The sequence below is a fragment of the Martes martes genome (assembly GCF_963455335.1).
Source record: "Martes martes genome assembly, chromosome: 6".
Classification (NCBI taxonomy): Eukaryota; Metazoa; Chordata; class Mammalia; order Carnivora; family Mustelidae; genus Martes; species Martes martes.
The window spans coordinates 103,503,491-103,526,296 of NC_137893.1; the positions used below are offsets into that span (position 1 = coordinate 103,503,491).

The 22,806-nt window shown below is 37.2% G+C and overlaps 1 protein-coding gene and 1 pseudogene across 3 annotated transcripts in view; both read right to left on the reverse strand.

The window, feature by feature from the left end:
• LOC308345112 (actin-related protein 2/3 complex subunit 2-like) overlaps positions 1–2,497 on the reverse strand; it is an 86,076-nt pseudogene extending 83,579 nt beyond the window's left edge. Inside the window, exons 1-2 of the transcript in view lie at positions 2,452–2,497; positions 146–228 (exon numbers count right to left, since the gene is read on the reverse strand). The product of the transcript in view is annotated as an actin-related protein 2/3 complex subunit 2-like (transcript). The remainder of the gene's footprint in view (positions 1–145; positions 229–2,451) is intronic.
• KHDRBS2 (KH RNA binding domain containing, signal transduction associated 2) overlaps positions 1–22,806 on the reverse strand; it is a 482,992-nt gene that overhangs the window by 133,276 nt on the left and 326,910 nt on the right. The window lies entirely within an intron of this gene.

The window sequence follows — 22,806 nt, forward strand, 5'->3', positions numbered from 1 at the left end:
TCCCCGTAACTTATGTTCAGATGTGTCCCTGATCTTCAGAGAGAGGACTGGGGCATTTTTAGGAGTTCTGATGATTATTTTCTGTTTGCTTTCCTCTACCTATTATTTTGCCTCACCTACTCTCCTCTGTGCCTTGGAGGCTAACCTCTACAGGTTGTGTCACATAAGGTCTCTGCCACCTCCTAGCATTTTCTTTAATTAGGCCAGCGGAAGGCACTGCATTGCCTCCTGCAATGGGAGGACAGAAAGACAAAGAGATGAGGTTTATCCTCCACGATCGTGTCCGCTCTCCTCCGCTTTGACAGTGACTCCTGTGGGACACCCCCTTTCCCACTGTGTGGCTGCTTTATTCCATAGTAGTGGAACATAGTCCCTAGTACCAGATACATAGTCCATAGTACTGCCTTCTGTTTGTGCCCTCAGGGCAGAGTTTTAAAGGCTTCCTGCTGTCACTGGGCTCTGGCTGCTTTACCATTCCTACGTGAAACAGGCCCTTCATTGACTCTCTTGAATTACATGTGAGAGTGTTCCATCTGGTCAACGCTGGCAACCTGGCCCATACAGGTAGGATTCATTAATTAATTATAAATTTGATCTTTCTAGCCTCTCAAGAAACTCATGTTGAATTTTCAAAATAATAGGGCAATTCATTGTTTCCTAGCTGGCTTGAAAATGCTTATTTGCTAAAGAATCCGTGGTTCTCTGGAGAGATATTCGCTGCTTTTTTTGAAAAGCCTGTGTTCTTTCCTTCAATGACCCTAAATCTGTAAGAACATAATTTTAGCAAGGAAGTAGTTTGGACTACATAAAAGTAAGCCAACTGGTTACTTCATTAGAAAATAGAGTACAGTCAGTTCAACTATGAATCAAATAATCGAGTACTAGAAGGAGAATATACTTCTTGGGGCTTCACAGAAGCATGTTTAGAACAATTTTAAGTCATAATTTTACACAGCAGTTAATCAGCATCATTAATTTACTCATTCTTTTAATAGCTAGGTGCTAGGCAGTGTGCAAAGTGCTAGATAAACAGTGGTGAACAAAACAGGCAGAGCCCCTGTCCTCAAGTTCCCATGTGGCACGGAGGTGTTACAGCACCGTGCCTGCGATCCCTTCACCCCCTTTGTGGAAGTGGGAGTATGGGTGTTGCTCCGGAGGAGAAAAGAAGACAGAAAACCCGATTTGTTTTCTTGATCTACCAGATCGAGTAAGACACGTCGCACCTGCTAGGAGGATGGGATCTTTCTCTATTGAAAGAGCTAGGTAGGATGACCCTGGTTAAAAAATTCCATATATGGTCAATAAATCCAGAATCTATGGATTTATGAGGCATGGGTCCCTGGAGAATGCACATAACTTAGACAGATCTCTCGGATATTGTCTAATCTGCTCAGGCTGCTATAACAAAACACCATGAACTGGGTGGCTTAAACAACAGAAACATATTTTCTCACAGTTCTGGAGGCTGCGGGTTCAAGATCAGGGCGCCAGCACGGTAAGAGTTCCCTGAGGATGGTGCCTTCTCACTGTGTCCTCACACAGCAGAGAGAGCAGGCTCTCTGGTTTCTCCACTTAGAAGGCACTAATCCCGTCATGAGGAGCCCACACTTAGGACTTCATCTAAACCTAATTAACTCCCAAAGACCCAATCTCTAAATACCATCCCACTCAGGGCTAGGGCTTCATTAAATGAATTTTGAGGGGACACAATTCAGTTCACAGCTGATATAAAATGGAAATATTGCCTAATTTAAATGCTCCCTATTCTGTAAGGTAATCCTGAGGACCCACCTAGAGACATCACTGATTATTCTGGGACAAGTCTGATTTGTGAAGAAGGACCCGGAAGAAGTTTCTGATGGCCCAGAACTCTGTCCTTTGCCAGAGCATCAGGAGTGCCTGTATCCTTAAGGCTGGATATGATCTTCGATTCAGGGATCCAGTTTGGCCATTTGACCCTGCATCTAATGAGGAAGCAGGGCTCAGATAAACACACAGACAGCATATAATTACAAATTTGGATAAAGGCTGTGAAGGAAAAGTGTGGGGTGTCTTAAGAGACTATAAAGAGAGCACCAGATCTAGATCTGTGTGTCAACTACCATTTCTGTGAGGAGGTGACTTCAGGGTTAACACCTGAATGTTAGGTTCAGATTAGCAAAAAGGGTTACAGGCTGAGTGTGGGGGTGGGGGGTGGGGATTTGTAAATGCCTTTTAATTATTCTTTGTATGGTTCATTGTTATCTATTTTCTTCCATTTCGATGTTAACCTAGCATTTGATAAAATATCAAGAGCTCATCATAACATGATTAAGTCACTACAAGTATTATTCATCCTCCATCTTAGCTCAAAGGTCCTCTCTTCTGTGCATCTTGTCTGTATGCCCCAGGCAGCCGGGAGGTAACTATTTCTACATTTTCGTTTGTCCTCCATTCTGCTCTGTTCCTCACCTGCACTTCCTTGTAGCTCTGTTACAGTATTTATCACACTGATCATCCTTGCCCACCTATGACAGACCCTTGAGGTCAGCTGCAATCTTTTATTTATCTCTGTATGTTTTTCCTATCCTACATTTGTCCTTATGATTTTAATTTGTATTTGTACACCACTGTATATCTGGCATGTAAGTGACACTCCATGAATGTCTTCCAAATAAATGAATGAACCTTGGGTTGTAACTGAAAGCATTTGAAAACATTTATATTTGTTAGTATGTAAGGGGTTAGGATTATTAATATACATCCTGGAAACCATTAACTGCAAGTAAACTGTTGAAAAATTAAGTCTTTGACTCCAGACTGGTCTATAGGGCTATTCTCTATTCCCTTTTAAATTAACACTCATATAACACCGAGAGAAGAGAGAGAATGCTATTGAGATCGTGTGCATGTGTGTGTGTGTGTGTGTATGTGTGTGTGTAGCTGAGACTGAGGATCCTAAGTAGTTCTCTTTTTTATTGACTTTGCGTAAGTAGAAGTAAATAAAATGTGTCAGGGAAAGATAAACCAAGCAGCTTAGAAATCAAAAGGATCTAATAAAAGAATACAGTAATCATATTTATTAAAAAATGTATCTATAGATCTATTAAGCATAGTGGGAAACATAGTTTCATTGTAAGCAAGGCCAGAAGTAAAGTACAAAATAATCTCTATAAACTCATGTACTGAATCATTTTCATGAGAGTCAACAACAATGCATCAATTTAAAATGGGAGTCATACATGATATTCAATCTTGAGTGCAGTAAGGGCAAAGATTGGACCCACCATCTGGGACTTAAGAGAGTTCAGCTAGAGTGAAAGAACAGAGGTGCGTGACTAGATGGGCCCAACTGGGATCTTACTATTCTGAATCTATTTTGAAAGAAGTTGAAAAAAATAGACAAGTTTTTGCTGTACATATAACATCTTGAGAAGCTTGAAAGAAAAGAAATATGGGGTTTTTGCAATGTGAATCCACACTTTCCATGTCCTCTCTAATTAAATTTTTGAAGTAGATAATATAAGAAAGTCAAGGGCATACTGATGGGGGTGGAGCCAATGTGGATTCACCTCAGCTTAGTCAGCTTTTGAGTGGTTAGTGTTGTCTTTTCCAGTTTAGGGCAAGTCCAGAGGGAAGTGCAGGAATGATGCATTAAGAGCTGTAAATTCGGGAGTTATTGTTACAGATCTTCTCTAATACCTAGATAAGCCTTCTCCAAATTTATCCTTTCCAAAGTCACTGTCTATGAAAAGAAATTGGAAGGGATAACTGGTGAGAGATAGAAAATTTTGGCAGCCTATCTGCAATTTTCCCTAAAGTGATGGAGAGAGATGGATGTTGAAATCTCCATTTATTCTTGAATTCTGCATTTCTACATCCTGTACAGAATTTATTTTTTGAAGCTTTTGATTCCTCTTCCTTTCTTTTCTCATTGACAAAGAAGCTGGCAGTCCAACCTCTTCTCATTAGTCTGTCTGCTTTAACTTGGCAGCTGTATCCCTGGCTTCCCAGTGTAGGTTTGATGTCATGGCCTAGGTCCCAATTAAAGCTAGCCCGCCATTCTACCTCTGAGCCAAGGGTAAAGGAGAAGTTGAAATAAATATATGCATGCTTATGGGTAGTAATATACTCTAAAGGCTTATTACTAGTCATGATAATACAATTTCAAAAATATGAGAGTTGTGTATAAGTTGGAGATTTGATAACACTTTATTTCATCAAATCTAAGATGGTTATAAGATAGGCCATCATTTCATATACCACTAAGGAAGGATAAAATGCTCCCAACTAAATTCTTTTTTTTTTTTTTTTTTTTAAAGATTTATTTATTTATTTATTTGACAGAGAGAGATCACAAGTAGGCAGATAGGCAGGCAAAGAGAGAGAGAGAGGGAAGCAGGCTCCCCGCTGAGCAGAGAGCCCGATATGGGACTCGATCCCAGGACCCTGAGATCATGACCCGAGCCGAAGGCAGCGGCTTAACCCACTGAGCCACCCAGGCGCCCCACCCCAACTAAATTCTTGACTCTAAGATGTACCTCTTTTTCAGGGATGTTAGAATGTGGAAAATTTACATCTGACAATTTGAGAAAAGATATAGTTAGATCAGATACTTTTTTTCTTGCCATACTTAAAAGTGCACTGAATACAATGACAGGTCAGAGGCTCAGTGATTTCCTTCTTTGTAAATCTGGTAAATCTCTGTTATTAGCATTAAGGCTCCTTAAGCCTTTGTATGACTTGTTCCGTAGTTTCTATACCAAAGGAATTCTTAGCCTAAAGAACCTCCAGCCATATCTTTTTGCTGTTTAAATTCCAGAAGATTATCAAATGGCTCACTTGTTATTAATATCCTATTACATTATACTATAAAAAAATTCAAATAATAAAAAAGTAACATATCTATTTACACTTAATGTGTCACCAACTACACAATTTCTGAAGACAAAAGGACAAATGTGTGTTTGTGTACACTAGGATTTATAAAGTACCCTTTGATTGATTGATTGACTTTTGTGGTAACTTCAATTTATTCAATCATTTCTCTGTTATATAGTGAAAAGAAGGGCCATATGCACCCCAACGTTCATAGCAACAATACCCTTAATTTTAATTTATAAAATATTATAGGTTTCTACCAAATATTCCTACCATTTGTTTCCTTCATGTATTCTATGATTAAAAGGAACTTTTGAAGGATGTCTTGAGATCATAGTTAAGATTTATAATATTTTTTTCCAGAGAAGAATTCCAAGCAACTGATTAACATAAGAAACCTTATAGTATAACTCAAAGGTTGGAAGCGTCCTGTATTTTTTTTTTTGGGTGGCGGAGGGAAGCTTCCAGTATTTTTAAGAACATAATTTATATGTCCAGTGCACATTAAATGCACATAATATGGTCAATAGATTTATCTGGAATTTCTCAAATATCTTAAATCTTATAGAGATAACATATTTTTTAAAAATTCCTTATTGGCAAACACAGATGAAATTATCTAGCTATTCAAAATATGCCAGTAAAGAATAACTTAAGAAATAACTTGATTACACAATAATTTTCCGTAACAATTTCCAAGGGCAATCTTAATCATAATAAACATACCATAAGCATAATTAGGGATAATAAGTCATTATATGAAGTGAATATATTTGTATACTAATAAAATGGAAAAGTAGTAAATGTTCTAAGTTATTTCTAAATATTATAATGAATGGATAAAAAAGTATAATGAATGGCTATTTCACTCAAGCCTGGCCTTAGAAAAAAGGCTACTTAAATTATGAATTACGATTTGGAGTATGGCTTTCATACCTTCTAATTTAAAAGTCTCTTCCCTCTTTGTGTATGTGTGTGTGTGTGTGTGTGTGTGTGTGTGTCAAATCCTCAACTAGCTTTGAAAGTGTTAATAATATAATAAAGTAAATAAAGGCTGCAAACTGACAGCAAGAAAACTGAATTCAGCTGCCATTTTTGCCTTGGGATAGCCCTGGTTTTGTTTTCCTCAAACCAGATTACTAGAATACTTCTCTCAAAGGATTGCTAAGAGAAGCACATGAGGAAACATTTGTTAAGAGCCTGTTTTAAGCCATTAAGTATCATGTTCAGCAACTAGCACGCTGTAAGGGATTAGGGCAGCTGATAATAACCAAACTACTTAAGAATGGTCCAGAAGGACAAAGATAGATGATGGTATCCAGTCATCATCTGGCTGCTGCTGACGCTTGGTGTATTTGGAATCTAAAAGACCTGTGGGATGGGAGTCTCAAAGCCCTTTGTGTCTAAATGGGTTTGTATGATTGAATCGGAACTATTTTTGTTTTAAGTCATAGCAAAGAATGTAATTCCTAAATGTTGCTGAAGATCAGACTTAGGTTTCATATTTTTATGTTTAAAATAGTAAATTGAAATTAATACTAATTTAATCTTAACAAATAATAAGTTGAAAGTAAATTTTATAAATATCTTAATAAATTATAACTAGAGCAGACATATGTAATTTATGCAAATAATAAGTTGAAAGTAAATTTTGTAAATATCTTAATAAATTATAACTAGAGCAGACTGATACACACGAGTCATGATTTGACAACTTCTTTTGGTTACAACTTTCCTAAAAAGCACCACCTCTTTTTAATTATTTCAAGGGTTTCCCAGAATAGAACTTAAAAGACAAAAGAGGCAGGCTGTTTAGATATCTCAGTATCTATGAAATTACAGTTTGTGGAGCTATTATTGACATTGGTATGAATGACTCCTATAGCACAGAATCACAATTTATTAGCAATGCTTTCTTGCCTAAGTGACATTTTTCACATTACCTACGTTCTTTGTCCTGGAGTGTTTTCAAAGCTTTGCTGTTGATTAAATTCTAGGCCAGGCAATTGCTAACATCGCTAAAATATAATATTTTTGAAATAGCTTTGAAAATGCTATTTCATTCACACATTCTGGAAGAGTTTCTTTTCCTTTATAAAACCATATGTTCAGCTCCTATCATATATTCCCAATTCAAAAAACCTTCTGTCTTATGATGCGTCACATCAATCAACAAGGTGTTTATTTGGAAGACATTTGGTCGTGAGCTATAACATTCCTTCCAGATACAAATTAAATGAAACCCCAGCATATAGTTCTCCATCATTCATCATTCGAGGTAGTTGGACAAGACAGGCTTTAATGACTTGAAAAGCTCTTCCAAGGGCAAGTGCTGCTCCAGACATTTTGGTGTGAAAAATACTACGGTTACACTGAACTTGTGCCCAGTTTCTCTCCAGCAAAATATATTTCTGGGACTTTTTGAGAAAACCTATTGAAAGAACATAATATCCCTGAGCAACTCTCAATTTCTTTAAAATTAAGAAAGAAAAAAGAAAGAAAAAAGAAAAACTCTGTCTCTCTCCCCTTTCTATCTCTCTTTTCCTCCCTTCCTCATTTCCTCTGGCCATTTTTTCTGTCTCTCCACCTCCCTGTTGCCCTCTACCCTTCATTTGAACCTTTTTTAAATGACTGTTACAACCAGAGATTGGCTGAAGTCTACACACAGACATAACATAGAAATGGACAAACATCTGATAAATAGTGATGACTTGATCTATATAGATGGGTGGATTTTCTAAATGGAAAATCATTTTATTTTCATTTTCCATGCAAACAAGACTTCACCTGTATTTCCATTAGCCTCAGGAGTATTTCTATTTTACTTTTATTTAACCATTCATACAATTTCTGTACATATTACTAAGCATTAATAGCATGAAAAGGAAGAAGAGCTCTTAAGACAGAGTGAATCATATAATGAGAACCATTTTGTGTGGCCAAGTGTATTTTCTTCATTTTTGGAACGCAAAAGTTTTCTCAGTATTGTTATTTAAAAACAAAAATATGTGTTTAATCAGCATATGAAATATAAGATGCAATGAAACTTCATAATGAAGTGAACATGTAAATGTAATCATTTAGCATCATAAAACTAATTAACAGCAGAGAGGATGAGTTTTTTCACCTTTGGTAGTTCTGATTCTGTTTTAATTTTCTTTATCATAATTATAGTAAAGAATATTCTCAAAAGTTAATTCCTTTTGGTTTAAGGGCATCTATTGTAGTTACACTTTTTATGTGCATTACTCTAGAAGCAAATGCAAAGATGTCACTGTGCCATCATGTTTAGCAGCTGAGAATCATAAGGTAGAGACTTGCTTGCCTTCTCATTGTTGGTAGAGTTTACCATCCAATTCTCATTAGGAAGAGTATATAGAAAATAAGTCACGTTGGTTAAATCTTAATGCGTAGGTGTCTTTTATGTTTAAAAGGATAATTCAATAGGAAAATACAGTTCCATTTTATGTTTAGTTATAAATTGGAGTCATATTTACCATAAGATTTATTAAAACTTGCCATTGTAAATTTTTAAAATAATAAATATATGAATTGTTGATAGGAATGCTATTTAATTCATTTCCTCCTCCTTTCCCTCTTCCTTCCTTCATCTCTTACTCTCTCTTTCTTCCTTACTTTTTTCCAAACATTAAGCACCCACACTGAGCAAAGCAAAGGGATGAGAAGTACGTTTATCAGTGTTTCCCCGGAATTCTTTCCTGCCAGAATGATGCCTTCCCTATCGCAGATTTTACTCTTGTCAGATTTTTTAATTTGCCAATTTGATTAGGAAAGTGAGAAGAGCTGAGGTTCATCATTTGAATTTTGGAGCTTTGAAGTCTGTAGAGATGCAGCCAACATCTACCGCTGACGTTCTGACTCCCGCAGATGGAGGTGACAACTGCAGACTGTTTCCTTTGCAGAAAGTTCCTTAAAAACACTCTTCTTATGCCTACACAGTCATTCTCTTAAATATTTCTTATTAATGTGCTTTAATTGCAGTAGCAGTGAGGTGTAAGAAAAATCATTGAGTCAGTGTCAAGGGTCCCTTACTAATCAGTTGTGTGTGAACCTCAGACACAGCTCATTAATCATAGTGTTGCATTTCTCTCTCCCGTGGCACAGAGATAGTGCCATCAGCTAGAGCCATCTCACACTGCCACTGCCAGGATCTACTGAGATAATGAATATGAAAAAGCTTTGAACAGAACAGGGTACTGTAGAAAGACAAGGACTTACTATTTTTAACATAGAATGTATGTGATGTTTTCCCAAGCCCTTGAAAAAATTTTTGGTTTACTTTTCTACAATAAAAGCATATGGTATTGAGATCATTTCTGGATTCCAAAAATACAGACATAAATGTACTACGTCGTCACTGCATGTAACACATGCAACACTTCTAAGACAAACTCCAATTGCAACAGTTAAGATACTAAGAAAATGAAGAATATGCTGCAGCCTTATGAATGAATGAATCCACTTTGAAATCTAATGACCATTATTTATTTCCTCAGCCTTCCACGCACGTATTGAGAATACGTTGTTTATTATTTTTAAGCTTGGGAAAGTTTCCCAGGACTGACAAACACTGTGAGCAATTAAATAAACTATCTACATTAAACTGCACTCCTTAGATTTTAAGTCATAATCCTGAGGTTCATGAAGGTTTAAGTGTTACACACAAGTCACCCAACTCAGGAGGACTGGAGCTGAAATAGTAATAATGTCTTCTGATTCTCAGTCTAGGTTTCCTTTTTACTATCTATCTACCACATGGAACAAGAACTGTGTAGGGCATTTATGTGTCTGATCAATAATATCAACTAGCATGATCGCTTCTTTGCCACCATTTTGTTTGACACAAAGTGGTTATTCAAGCTACTCTGGGACCCTCTTCTCCCTGTGTGGCAGTTTTGGTAGTGAAGGCAAAAATCTTATTCATGTATCCCATATATTCTAGATTTTCCTTTATACATAGACTCCACATACGGCAAGTTTCATAATTTTTCCATATAAAAGACACATGTATCATTGGATGAATCTGAAAAGCTGACAAATGACAGGAAGATCAAGCAGTCTGCCTTTTTTTTTTTTTTACTTTATGAAATTTTTCATGTTTTATTATCTATCTACTCAGATAAAATTAGGTGGGACACATTTTTAATGCTTCCAATAAATAAGAAAAATGTGCCTGCAGCATGAAAAATCCTGTGACTGTCTTGTGTTATTTGCAACAGATGAATCTAATTTGTATTCAGACATCAGTGCTATAACTAACTAGAGAAATAAAATGGATGTCTATGACCTCTCTTCAATTATTTAGTAAGGATGAAGTGTCAAGTGGCTAAAAGTAATGATGCTGTGGCTATATATAGTGTTACACTTATTAGATAGTGTTACACCTATGGTGTTAAACCTATTAGATAGAAATTCAAGATGAAATATGCACATATATAGGCATGCAGACAACAGACTAATAGCAGTGAAGGTTAAGCAACATATAATCACCATGACTCTTGGGACACTCAAGTATTTACACTTTAATTAGTTGGTGTTGACAAGAGACTTAAAATCCTTTTTCCCCCCCATTAATATGCAGACAGAATGCTATTTTTAAAAACATTTATATATAAGAAAACAAGTTATTTGAAGTTCAAGAATTTATCTATTGAGCAGTAGAGCAGAATTCCTTCATCCATGACGCAGTCCTTCTAGATCAGGGATATAAGGACTTTTTTAAAAAAGATCTTAAATGTGTAATAAGGTATAGTAAATAAACTAAATGTAGAGTGCCATTCTGGATTAACCTTAAATGCAGGAAGCTTTGTTCATGTATTCCGTACACATCCTCAGATTTCCCTTGTGCACAGACTCCACGTAAGGCAAATTTCCTATTTTTAAAACTTGCATACCCAAGTAGATATGCTAATGCTAACTATAACTTTTTAAAAAGCAACAAGAAAATATAATTCACAAATCAGCACGTGTTTTGTCCTATCACTCACTCAAGACAAAGCATTAGTATTTGAGTGTCACAAAGTGTACGTTATTGTTCCACATTTTAGAAACTACTGAAATAATGGGAATATGTGGGATATAGTTTTAACACAGGATCCTGCATGCTTTTCTGCAACTGTCATCACCAAACATTTTACTCTGGAGATAATCCCTTCCTTCGGCACCAATGGCTAGACATGAGACACTGACTATTTTGGCAGAGGTCGCAATCAAACAGTGGATTCATGACAGTGAAATAAAAAAACAGCCAGCTTTTGAGTAAGTCAGGAACATTCAGACATTTACTTTAGAATGAATATTCCTGTCCTCTTTTTTCTTCTCTTCAATGTAACAATTATATGATTGGTGGGAAGAGATAAGGAATGATTACATCAGTAATGATTACATCAGTAAGGATGGCTCCTGATTCAAAACTTACAAGGTTCAAAAGACCAACTGCAGCAGGAGGATATGGAAACGGAGTTTCCAATACCACTTGTGGGTTGTTGTTTCTTTTTGTTGTTGTTGTTTTGTTTTTAATTTATTTGACAGAGCGAGACACAGTCAGAGAGGGAACACAAGCAGGGGGAGTGGGAGAGGGAGAAGCAGGCTTCTGGCTGAGCAAGGAGTCCGATGCGGGACTTGATCCCAGGACCCTGAGATCATAACCTGAGCCGAAGGCAGAAGCTTAACGACTGAGCCACCCAGGTGTCCCTTGTTTTTGTTTTGTCTTGTTTTGTTTTGTCTTGTTTTTCTGGGAGGAATAACTAATTAACACCTTGCAACAGACCACTGACTAGTGTTTAGGAACATTCTTCCTCACCAATTTCTGTGATCAACCCTCATTCAGCAACTCAGGAACCTAGAGCATTGGAACCAGAAATGGAGGTGAAGAACTTGGACATCTGCAGGACTAGTATGAAGAGCTGCTCCTTCAGCTGGCCAAGGAGGGAAATACATATCTGAGTCCTAGATAATGAAAAAAAGATCCTCTTCTGGTACAAGTATGAGTCAGAGAGAATTTAAACACAACACACTTTTTTTTTTTTTTTTTAGATCTAAGGAAAGGGAAAACTGGTTTGGGAAAGGCACAAAAGAAGCACACTGATCAGATTCTTTCTGCCCGCATGTGGATTTTTCCAAAGGAATTAATGACAGATGGTCTCAGTTCAGTGTTGACACAGAATACTTCCCCCACATAGGTTACAAGTGCTGTGATGTAAAAATTTGGAAATACATGACTAACTTTGTTTTAAGAAGCTTATGTTGTCAAAGTTATTATGCAAGTCTTGATTTCTGAGATGTTCAAACTAAAACAGTTCCTAAGTTACATATATATTTGAGTAATGATTAAATCAAAAATAAAAAATTAAGGAAAGGATATCATACCACTAATCTTCTCATAAACGAAGAATGTTATTCTCAATATTATTTCATATATCTTGGAAATATTTCTATTTTTAATTTACCTCAAAATAATTACATACACCATTGTCATAATACATTAATGAAAGCATCTTACTGTCTCTTCTAAAAAACCAAAACTTCTTAATTTCTATTTCCTTCTTCAACTCGTATGCAGTGTAAAATCCAGGAAAGATATAAAGGAGACACTAAAGCCCAGGAAGATTTGTGGGGCGCCTGAGTGGCTCAGTCTGTTGGGTGTCTGACTCTTGATTTCAGACTCTCAATTTTGGCTCAGGTCATGACCTCAGGGCTGTGAGATGGAGCCATGAGTTGGGCTCCAAGCTTAGTGAGGAGTCCGCTTGAGATTCTGTCTTTCTCTCTGCCCCTCCCCCCTCCTTTATTTCAGGTGCACTTTCTTTCTCTCTCTCAAATAAATAAATAAAAACTTAAAAAAAAAAAATAAAGCCCAGGATGATGTGATTTATCCAGACTCCGGAATTGTTTGTAAATAGAAATATACCTGAGCCCATCTACATTTCTCGGTCCCCATCATCACCACAGCAAGCCAAGACAGTATCATCTTTCACTCGAGACTAAATAATGGATTAATAACTGGTTCCTATTTCTTCACTTCTGTGTTTCACTTCCTATGCTGAAGTTGGGTGATCTTTAAAAAAATCTAAATATGTACGTACATTCTCTTCTTTAAAAGTTCAAAGATTTCTTATTGCATAAGGTTAAAAAAATATTCAACATGAGTAAAAGTTGTGACTCATCTAGCCATGCCTCCCTCTCCAGAGTCATTTCTCACCACCTCCTACAGTGTTCCAGTAACTCTAGATTTCCTTTAATAGGCCAACCCTTTGCTTACCTGAGGGATTTTCCGATGCCCTTCCTTCAGATGGAACGTTGTTCCCTTTGCTACGACTGACTTATTATTCACACCCTCCAGATCTCATAGTAAAGCCTTTTCCACAGTAAAAACAAAGGTTCTCTGAGCCTCCAGTCTAAAGTAGTCACTTATACTGTCTCAAGGCAATATCTACTTTTCTTACTCCAATTAGAGTATAATTTATAGTTATGAACTTCTTACTGTGTAATTTCTCTATCACCCTACCCTACTTCACGACTGTTCCTAGTTGTTTTGCAATGAATAGCCTGCTCCTAACAAGGGCATAGCTAGTAGAAAACCACTAAATAATAAACATTTGTGAAAGACTGAATACATGATTGAAGAGATGGTAGGGTGGGTGAATGGGTAGCACACAAGGCTAATCTCCAAGAGGTGAAAGTGCTCAACGGTCAAGTGTATAGGGTCCATGGTGGCTAGGTTAAAATCCCAGGTTGGTTACTTATTTTCTCTGTGGGACTGGACAAGTCAATAAACTTTCTAAGCCTTTTCAAAAATTTTATGGTTTTGGTCTTCCTAAAATAGTAAAATTGAAATGACTTGTAGAGTAAGAAAGTTAGCAAAAATGTAAAAATGAAGAGCTGGCGTGTTAATAAGTTATTGAAAGTTGATGAAAGGTCAGGGACACAGGTGTTTGGACACTTAGACTAGAAAGAAACAAAAAGACTGCCTGAAAGGAGGGGCACGAATAGCATACGGGTATAGAAAGAAGGAAGTAAGAACAGGTGATAAAGAAAGATGGAGGAGAAAAGGAGTGTAGAAGTTCATGACCAATGCGTTTCTTCTCCCGTTGGAGCAAATGTTTATTTTGTAATGAGAATATTCACATAATGTCTGTGCCTTAATTTTAAGCAAAATGTTTCTCAGTGAAATTATCTATCTAGTCTTTTTTCTTACCTTTATATAACAATATTTGTTCTCAATTACTATGAGGGCAAGAAAACAAAAACAAAAACAAAAATTGTGTGAGTGAAAAGGAAGGGCCATTTTCCAAGAACTTTCAAATGACTTTTGCAATGTTTTCAATTTAAATGGGTAGAAACTTGAACAAAAAACCCCAGGATTTACAATAAAAATGATATTAAAGTTGCATATATTTAAAAATATATGTTTGCCCGTGTCCTACTAGTAGCAAGGGGTTTTTTTTTTTACATCATCAAAAATAATGACTTTTGACATTATAAAAGTAGTTAGCCTAAATATAATTTTGTTTGGCTACCTGCAACACCTCAGTCCATATATTCCAACGGTAACACGTAACCCGGTACTTTTAATAATAGCATATTTTCTTAATAGCTGATGTAACACATAAGAGTTAAAGCTATGTTTAGTTCTTTGGACCGGGGCTTGCTAAAAACAAACAAAAAACAAAAAACAAAAAACAAAAAAAGGTAAGAGAAGAACAATTTGAAGGTTACAATTCTCTGCAACGAGAAGAAGAGATGATAATAGATCATACTAACTGCTTCTAAACAGCTAATGCTAAGCTGGCTTTCTCGTAGCAGTTTGGGCAATGAAAGAGATAATAACAGCTATGGGTGCCCTCTGAGACAGGGGGAGAAGTCCCCTGCTCATCCAAACCGGCATATGTGACGGCACACGGTGACGCTGGGCCTATTCAGTGACTTCTGTGCTGGCTGCATTCCGTAGCAAGTCCTCCATGTCGGCATCCCGATTGAGCTCATTAAACTGAGGTTTGAATGGAGGAGAACTGTAATTCTCATCCTGCTGCTCTGTGGGAAAAGAAAGTAGCTCCCTAACTCCAACCTCCCCACCTTTCATCCCCTGATAACACAGTAAAGTATCCTTATGAACTCACTCGAAGACACGGGAGCCCAAACAACAGACCTCAGCAACCACTGGGGGCCACCTGTTTCACATGAGTTTATTAAATCCTGGAAATAAACGTGACAGCTAAAATTTTTAATCAAAATAAATCTGAATTTGTAGCCTTGGAATAGCCCTTAAAACAACTTACGGTCCTAAAATCTCAGGGCATTTGAGCTTTGCGTGTACTAATCAAAAGAAAAGGTAGTTTCTGGGTGCCTGGGTGTCTCAGTGGGTTAAAGCCTCTGCCTTTGGCTCGGTCATGATCCCAGGATTCTGGGATCGAGCCCCGCATGGGGCTCTCTGCTCAGCGGGGAGCCTGCTTCCTCCTCCTCTCTCTCTCTCTGCCTGCCTCTCCCCCTACTTGAGATATCTGTCTGTCAAATAAATAAATAAAATCTTAAAAAAGAAAAAAAGAAAAGAAAAGTTAGTTTCCTTATTTTAAGGAAAAGCAAGCATCTAATGAACTCTAGCTGGAACTTACCAGTCTCCATTTAAGCTTTCTTTACAGCTTACCCTCCCTTACTGCCATTTAAGTCCTCTGAAAATAGGTAATAAAATATAGTACTAGGCATGGTTTTGCATGGTTACTAGACTGTCAGCCCTTCTAAGGGCTGGCTCCAAGTCTTTACATTTTCCTCCTCTCCTACAAAGGTGCTTTACAGGTGGAGAACATTCAGCAAATACTTCCTGACGATATTTGTAATATTACAGAATTCAGCTTCTTAAAATTTCATCATTACATTTAAAATAAAGCAGCAAAATAGATACAGAAAGTAAACAAGATCCAGAAGATTAATTTGGTTTTACAAAGATTAATGGCACTGATTTTACAAGCAACCTCATTAATAAATATTTATTGGGTCCTTCCTGGTGACAAGGCCCTGGTCTTGGTAGTATGGGTTAAACACTCATTATTTCCATGCACTCTGCCGAGGCAGGACTGACTGCGTCTTCCCAAATGAGCCCCACACTTGCCTCTTCCTGGGAACAGTATGAATCATTTACAAGAGTTAGCATTGAAAAGCACAGTTGATGGGGTAGCATTTATTATAAAACATATTCATTTGAAGCAGTAATTGTTCTGCTACCAGGGCACAACCCTTTATAACAACCCTTAAACAGTTTTTTTATGAAGATAGAACTTTAATTTTTTCAGCAGCTACCAAGTGCAATGCTCGAGTACCTTTCCTCATTTGTTTTTCATCATGTATCACTACCCAGAGGCCATCATTAGCTAATTTGCTGATTTATGGTTGCAGTTTATGAGCTTTAAACAATGCTAACCCATTTTTGTTCCTTCCTCCTTGCACTAGCAGATGAAGAATGTCTGTCCTTTATATCCTGAGCTGTGTAAAGAAAATGCACCTCGCCCCATGTGTTCTTGGCTTCTGTGACATCGGAAATTGCTGCCTTCTTGCTTTCCCACTGGATCTTAACCGAAAGCAATGTTTACCTAGCCACCCAATCTGAAAGCTGCTAAGGTTCTTCGCGGTGCCACCTCTGACAAAACAAGGTCAGAGCGCCGGTTTAGCATGTGAATCTAATAGCTATTACTTATGCAGTGTTAGAGTGACATACATACTGAAGAGCAAATTTGGTTACCGCTGTGTAGGCTGACAGGGCCTGGCATCCTGGCTGTGCGAGACGTGTTTTCATTATTCGATGAGACGCACACGTTCACATTCAAAACTTGTTGTGAATAATGACAGTCTATATTCCCTTTGCGTGTGTGACCCAAATTTCACAGTGAAGAGGGGAGAGATTCTGCCTGCTTCCTAGTCCCGACTGAGTAGCTGTGTCCCGTGTGTCAAAAAAGCGGAGAAGGCGCCAGTGAGCCACGGCATAAGAGGGCTTCTACATCTGCTGACAAAACACACACATCAGATGGACGATAATAAGTGCTGGCGAGAGGATGGAGTAATTGGAACCCTCACGCGTTGCTGGCGGGAATAGAAAATGGTGCAGTGGCTTTGGAAAACTGTCTGGCAGCTCCACAAAGAGTTAAACATGGCTATTGTATGACCCGGTAACTCCACTCCTGGGTATATACCCAGAGAATTGAAAATATATCCACCCAAAAGCTTGTGCACAAGTGTTCACTGCAGCACTATTCATAACAGCCGAAAAATGGAAACCACCCAAACTGCCATCAACTGATGAATGGATAAACAAAATGTAGCATACTCACCAGAGGGAATATTGTTCAGCCCTAAAAAGGAGCGAAGTACTCACACGTGCTGCAACATAGATGAACTTTGATATATTAGGCTAAGTGAAAGAAGCCAGACACTAAAGGCCACAGATGGGACTCCATTTTTAGGAGCTATCCAGAATAAGCAAATCCACAGAGACTGAAAGTAGACCAGCACTGGCCAGGGTCTGGAGGGAGAGTGAGCGACCAATTCTTTTTGAAATGATAAAATGATAAAAATGTTCTAGAGTTAGTTTGTGGTGTTGGCTGCACCACTGTCAATATACTAAAAAACCACTGAATTTACACTTTAAAAAGATTTAGGTTATGGTACGTGAACTATATCTTTAAAAATACACATTATTATTGATGCCTTCATGAAGTGATAAGCATCTTCGTATTAGACGTTGTTAGGCCATTATTTTTCCACATGCTCATGGAAAGCTTATTTGGACTAATTTCTTTTGAGAAGTATTTCAAGTATAAATATTTCAACTACATTTTTATTTAAAAAAATCCCAGGATTCCGTTTAAAAATATAATTTTTAAAAAGATTTATTTATTTCAGAGACAGCACTGGAGAGCTGGGGAGGGGCAAAGGAGAGAGAATCTCAAGCAGATTCCGTGCTGAGAACGGAGCCCTGTCTGCCAACCAACCTGGATCCCACAGACTACTGAGCTACCCAGGTGCCCCTTAAAAATATAATTGTTAATGTCCCCAATTATCATTTATTATTTTTTTACCTTTCTTTTTATTGAATGAACCCCTAATTCTCTTTGTTTGAATTTCTTTAATGTGGTTAATATGGCAATCTCTTCTGTTTAAGACCATGAGAATTAAATCATCGCTAACATTCATACTCGTTTAAAAATCTAAGCTTTTTTTTTGGTTTTGTTTGGTTTGGTTTGGTTTCTTCTATTGCCTTTGGGTCGGGGAAGAAGGAATGGGATCACGCTATTTTTACGTTTTGATTCTGTTCCTGGAAGTCCAATGAAAATAGAGTTCTATCTTTCAGACAAAAATAACTACATTTTAAAGCGTCAGATACCATATTTCTCAAAATCTATTCCATGATTTCAGATACTTTATTACCTTTCACTGGGACTGTAAAAATGATCTCCTAACCGGCGTGGGTCCTTCTCGCCCCACCTCTTTAACTTCCCTACACATTGAATCCTCAAAGCACATTCTGTTACAGTGTTCCTCTCTTCAAAAACCTTCAATACCACTTTCCTTTTGATCTTGGTATAATTTCCAGGATGGTATTTTGACTTTTCTTCCTACCACACGTTCCACTAATTCCTGTATGTGCTTTATAGTGCAGCCGCCAGATCTGTTCCTTCCTCTTTCCTATTTTCTTACACATTCTCGTCATGATCCTCGGGATCTCCTGCTGCCTACATTCATTTCACGCGCCCGCGCCCGTTGACATTCCATCCTTTTCCCAGGGCTTGTGTCCATCATAGGTAACACGGAAATCTCATGAAAGCGATAGCTTTGTCTTGTTCCCTGCTGTAACCTCAGTGACTAGAAGAGTGCCTGACACGAAGGAGAAATTCAAACATGAAAGAAGTAAATAAGTCATAGATAAAACTAATCTATGGTTAAATGAAGGAACTTACAGCTTCTGTATATCCTTCCTGATTTCCAATTCTCTCTCCTGAACTCACGTAAAACTACTTTTTCATTGGACTTAATACTCTGCTATACGTTTTCCAGGAGTATTTATCTTTACCTTCCTTGTCTCTCATTCATGTCTTATTTCCAGCATTTTATTTCACCCTGCCTTGAACATGGTCTCTGTTCAGTAAATTTTTGTTCATTAAATTAATCAACACAGCTCAATATCCCTACTTTAGAAATTGTATCTACTTTGCATTTGTTTCCCCTACAGGCTGGTTTACATAAATATTACATGCTTAGAGAGAGAAAATGTGCTGAACAGAGAACAAGGTAAACCCTAGGAATTTTAATTATTTAGTGTTTATTTAGTATGATATATGTCATGATATACTTTCTTTGGGAATTTTGATTTTTATAGAATCTCTGTTTAAAATAAGTATGATTGACACGAGCCCACACAAATAAAAATCATTAAAAAAAACACCTCGTGGCTTTTGATGCAAACATGTATATTAGGGCATTTTCCTATTTTCCAGTAGTATGTGATGGCACAGGATGTATCACTTCCCAGTTCTGACTCATCTTTGGGATCAGAGTTGATGCCAATGGAATTTTAGAATATGCCTCCTCACTAACTGCTATTGGTTGTGGATGTGAGGAAACTAAGTCTAAGATCTCAGTCTCTTTCCACCATTCTTTCAAAGGAACACTAGTAGAGTTTCATAGAAGCTGTACATCCTTCATTTATTTAATATTACTGTAATAACCATTGCTAGGCAAGGTAACATAGACCAAGTTCTAGACTACTGATCAAATTATATTTTGCATGGATAATACCTTGTATGTCAACTTATAAGTGAATTTTTCATGTAACAGGGAACCTAAACCACAGTTGCTACCCTTATTTACCCCAACCAAAGTGACTACAATTCCCATATAATGAATCGTATGTCCCATACGTGTCGCTCCCTTCTGGCCGGGTTACACAGTGCCCGGTTGGTGTCTACCTGTTGCTAATGAGGTGAAAAAGTCTGCCTGAGCTGAGTTTTGCTCTATTTTGAATAGTTTCCCCATTTAAATATGTTTCCATCTCAGAAACTGGAGTTAGCACTTAAAAATACTACTTGCAAATACAGTTTTCTCTGTCTACTAAGAAGTCCTGCCAGTAATTACAGAGATTTATAATTCAATTCCCCAAACTAGAAGATACTCTTTATAAGCCTTAAACACCTGTATAAGGCAAGAACTCCAAAAATAAACACCACAAAAACTGGTGGTTCTAAAACTGTAAGATAAAGGCCTTGCAAAAGAAATATACCTGATAAACACAGGCCATTATCAAGTAATTTGTAGTGTGAAAAGAGCAAAACATTGAAAAAATTACATTTACAATAATTTTTCCTTCAGTGTCTTTTAAAAATAGAATAAAAGTATTATTTTGTTCCAGTGAAATGACAGTTACGGCAATTCATGTATGATGGTTTTTAGTGCAGTAGAGACAGAGAGTAAATAAATTATAACTAACAAAGTTTTCCTGAGAAAGGTACCTTCATTTCAACATTTACTGAGTGAAAATTTCATTTTATATAAAGTGTATTATGGTCATTTACTACAAACCATAGGAACTCACCTAGATGAAGAAAGTGGTTCTACCTTTTCTTTTGTCTTATAAGGTCACACAGTGTTTCTCCCAGTGTTGACCTTCTATGGTATTAAGGACAAACACAAATTAAAAATAAGAGGTAGCTTCTTCCTGGTGAAAATAAGGGATTTCCTTCCCCTCTTTTTCTCAGGGTATTTACTGTGAAAACTTGTGATTCTAAATACTTCCTCCTCTCTTTGAAATGTGTATAAATCCTTCTGAAGATCCAATAGGGCTTTTGTCAGCCTTCTGACCCAGGGATGTCTTTCTCAAAGACCCAGCAGTCATCTCCGTGAAATGTAAACATCAAGAGAGAGAACACCCCCGTGTCCCAGTTTCTGTGGGAAGGCAGGATTGTAACTTTGGTGGGTGTCTTGCTCCAAGATGCAAAACTACCTACACTCATCCTTATGAATGTTTTGTTTTATCCTTATGAGAAGTTTGTTTTTCCTCTGGATAAAGCCAATTAGGCAACAGGGATGGTCACCCCGGTAGCCAGATAAAATTCGGATAAACTATGAGTGACAAACGGTGTTGTCAATTCCTCTCACTCCATGACTATGTATTGTTTATCTTGGAAACATATGTGGGATGGGTTGTATCTATTTGGCTATATAAAAAGGGGAGATTTCTTTCTGTTTTTGCATTCTTATAGTGGATTGCCTGTGGTGTGCAGCACATTCTGGTGTAATGCCTGTTCAATAATAGACCTGGCTTGTTTTTTCTGTACTATGTTTGTGGAAAGGATTTCTGTATTGGGAGAAGATTTTGCTTTTAATTATATTTCCCCCAACAATTTGGAAGTTATTAATAGAGAGATATATGCTATTTGGAGCAATAAATGTAATTGTTTAATTGTATTCCATAGGTTAGAAAACATTTGGCAAAGTCTTTTAAAATCATTGCTTCTGCTTAATGTTATGAACTGATTTTATTGTTGTTACACTGAGAAATCACTGCCCGCTCACAACGGGGTTTTGTTCGATACTTTTGCTTCCTCTTCTCCTTGGTTTACTGACTGGCACATTTTTGGTAATCTCTAACCCCTCATCTCTAGACAACCATCTGTTACCACACTAGCTGCTCAAGTTCAGTTTAATAAGCAACTGCTTGAGTAGCATCATGTGCCGGGCTATCCACAGGAGTTACAGGTGCAAGACATGGCAAGGTATTCATGGGCAAGTGCTTTTAGGAAAATGCTTTTTAAACAAGTCTCCTAATTCTGATGCAGGTGGTTTGCAGCCCACATTTTATGAAACTCCATTTATGAAACATACTGTTCTATTTCCTTCCACATCCAAACTCCTAAAGCTTAACAAATCTACAGAAAACTGCTTAACATACATCCAAGAGAACAAGCAGGTGGAAGGTTGTATGCACTGTGATAATAGGTAGAAAATTCTCCATCTACAAATAAAGACAGAAGGAAATGCACCAGAAACTGTATGTTAGGAGAGATGGAGGTCTATTTTCTCTTTATTGGATTCCAGGAGTTTGATATATTGTATCTGTTCTTCAATGCATGATAGCTCATGTCATCCCTTTAAGGAATTTCCCCGATCACTGAAACCTGAAATGCCTGGCCCACCTCAGAATCTGGCCATCACTCATTCATATCTCTTTTACTGTGTTTATCAAAATGTATCCCAAGATGTCTGTATTTCCCTTTCACGCCGTGAACTACTTGAAGATAGGATAAATTTCTTATTTATACTTTCAACCTACGTTAGGTTGAAAAGCAGACACATGATGTATAATTTTGAATAGTCAAATAAATGTATCTCCACATACATTTGAATTTATGCATTTCGTTGCCAGAAAAATTATTCAAAACTTTGAAGAAAAGCAAAAAGATGAACAGCACACTTCAAATATCACACAGAAGCAAAAGCTACCCAAGGACTATCTAGGGACGAATTTGGCTCAGCTCACTGTTTACTCTTCATTAAAGGTCCTAGATTTTGCTTGCTAACTTGTGGATTTTCTCCAGTAGAGATGCAAATAATTTCTGTCTGGTGGAACAGATAGCCATAAAGATTGATGGCCTGTTAGATACTTACCAGTTTCTATCTAATTAACCAGTTTCTATGCTGCCTTGACATTTCTTTGTTAAACTGCCTATAAATACCTTTACTTCTCAAATGCTCCCTGAACTGATCACAGTATCACTGCTCACCCCTCATTAATTTATGAGTTAAATAGAATCTTTGGCACAGATTCCCATAATATTCGGCTGGCAGTAATGATTTTGCCTCTTTGAAAATTAAACTTTAACAGTAATATGTTGCTTTATTAAAAGAATTATTTCCGTTTTCAATCATCACTTAGAAATTGCTTACATG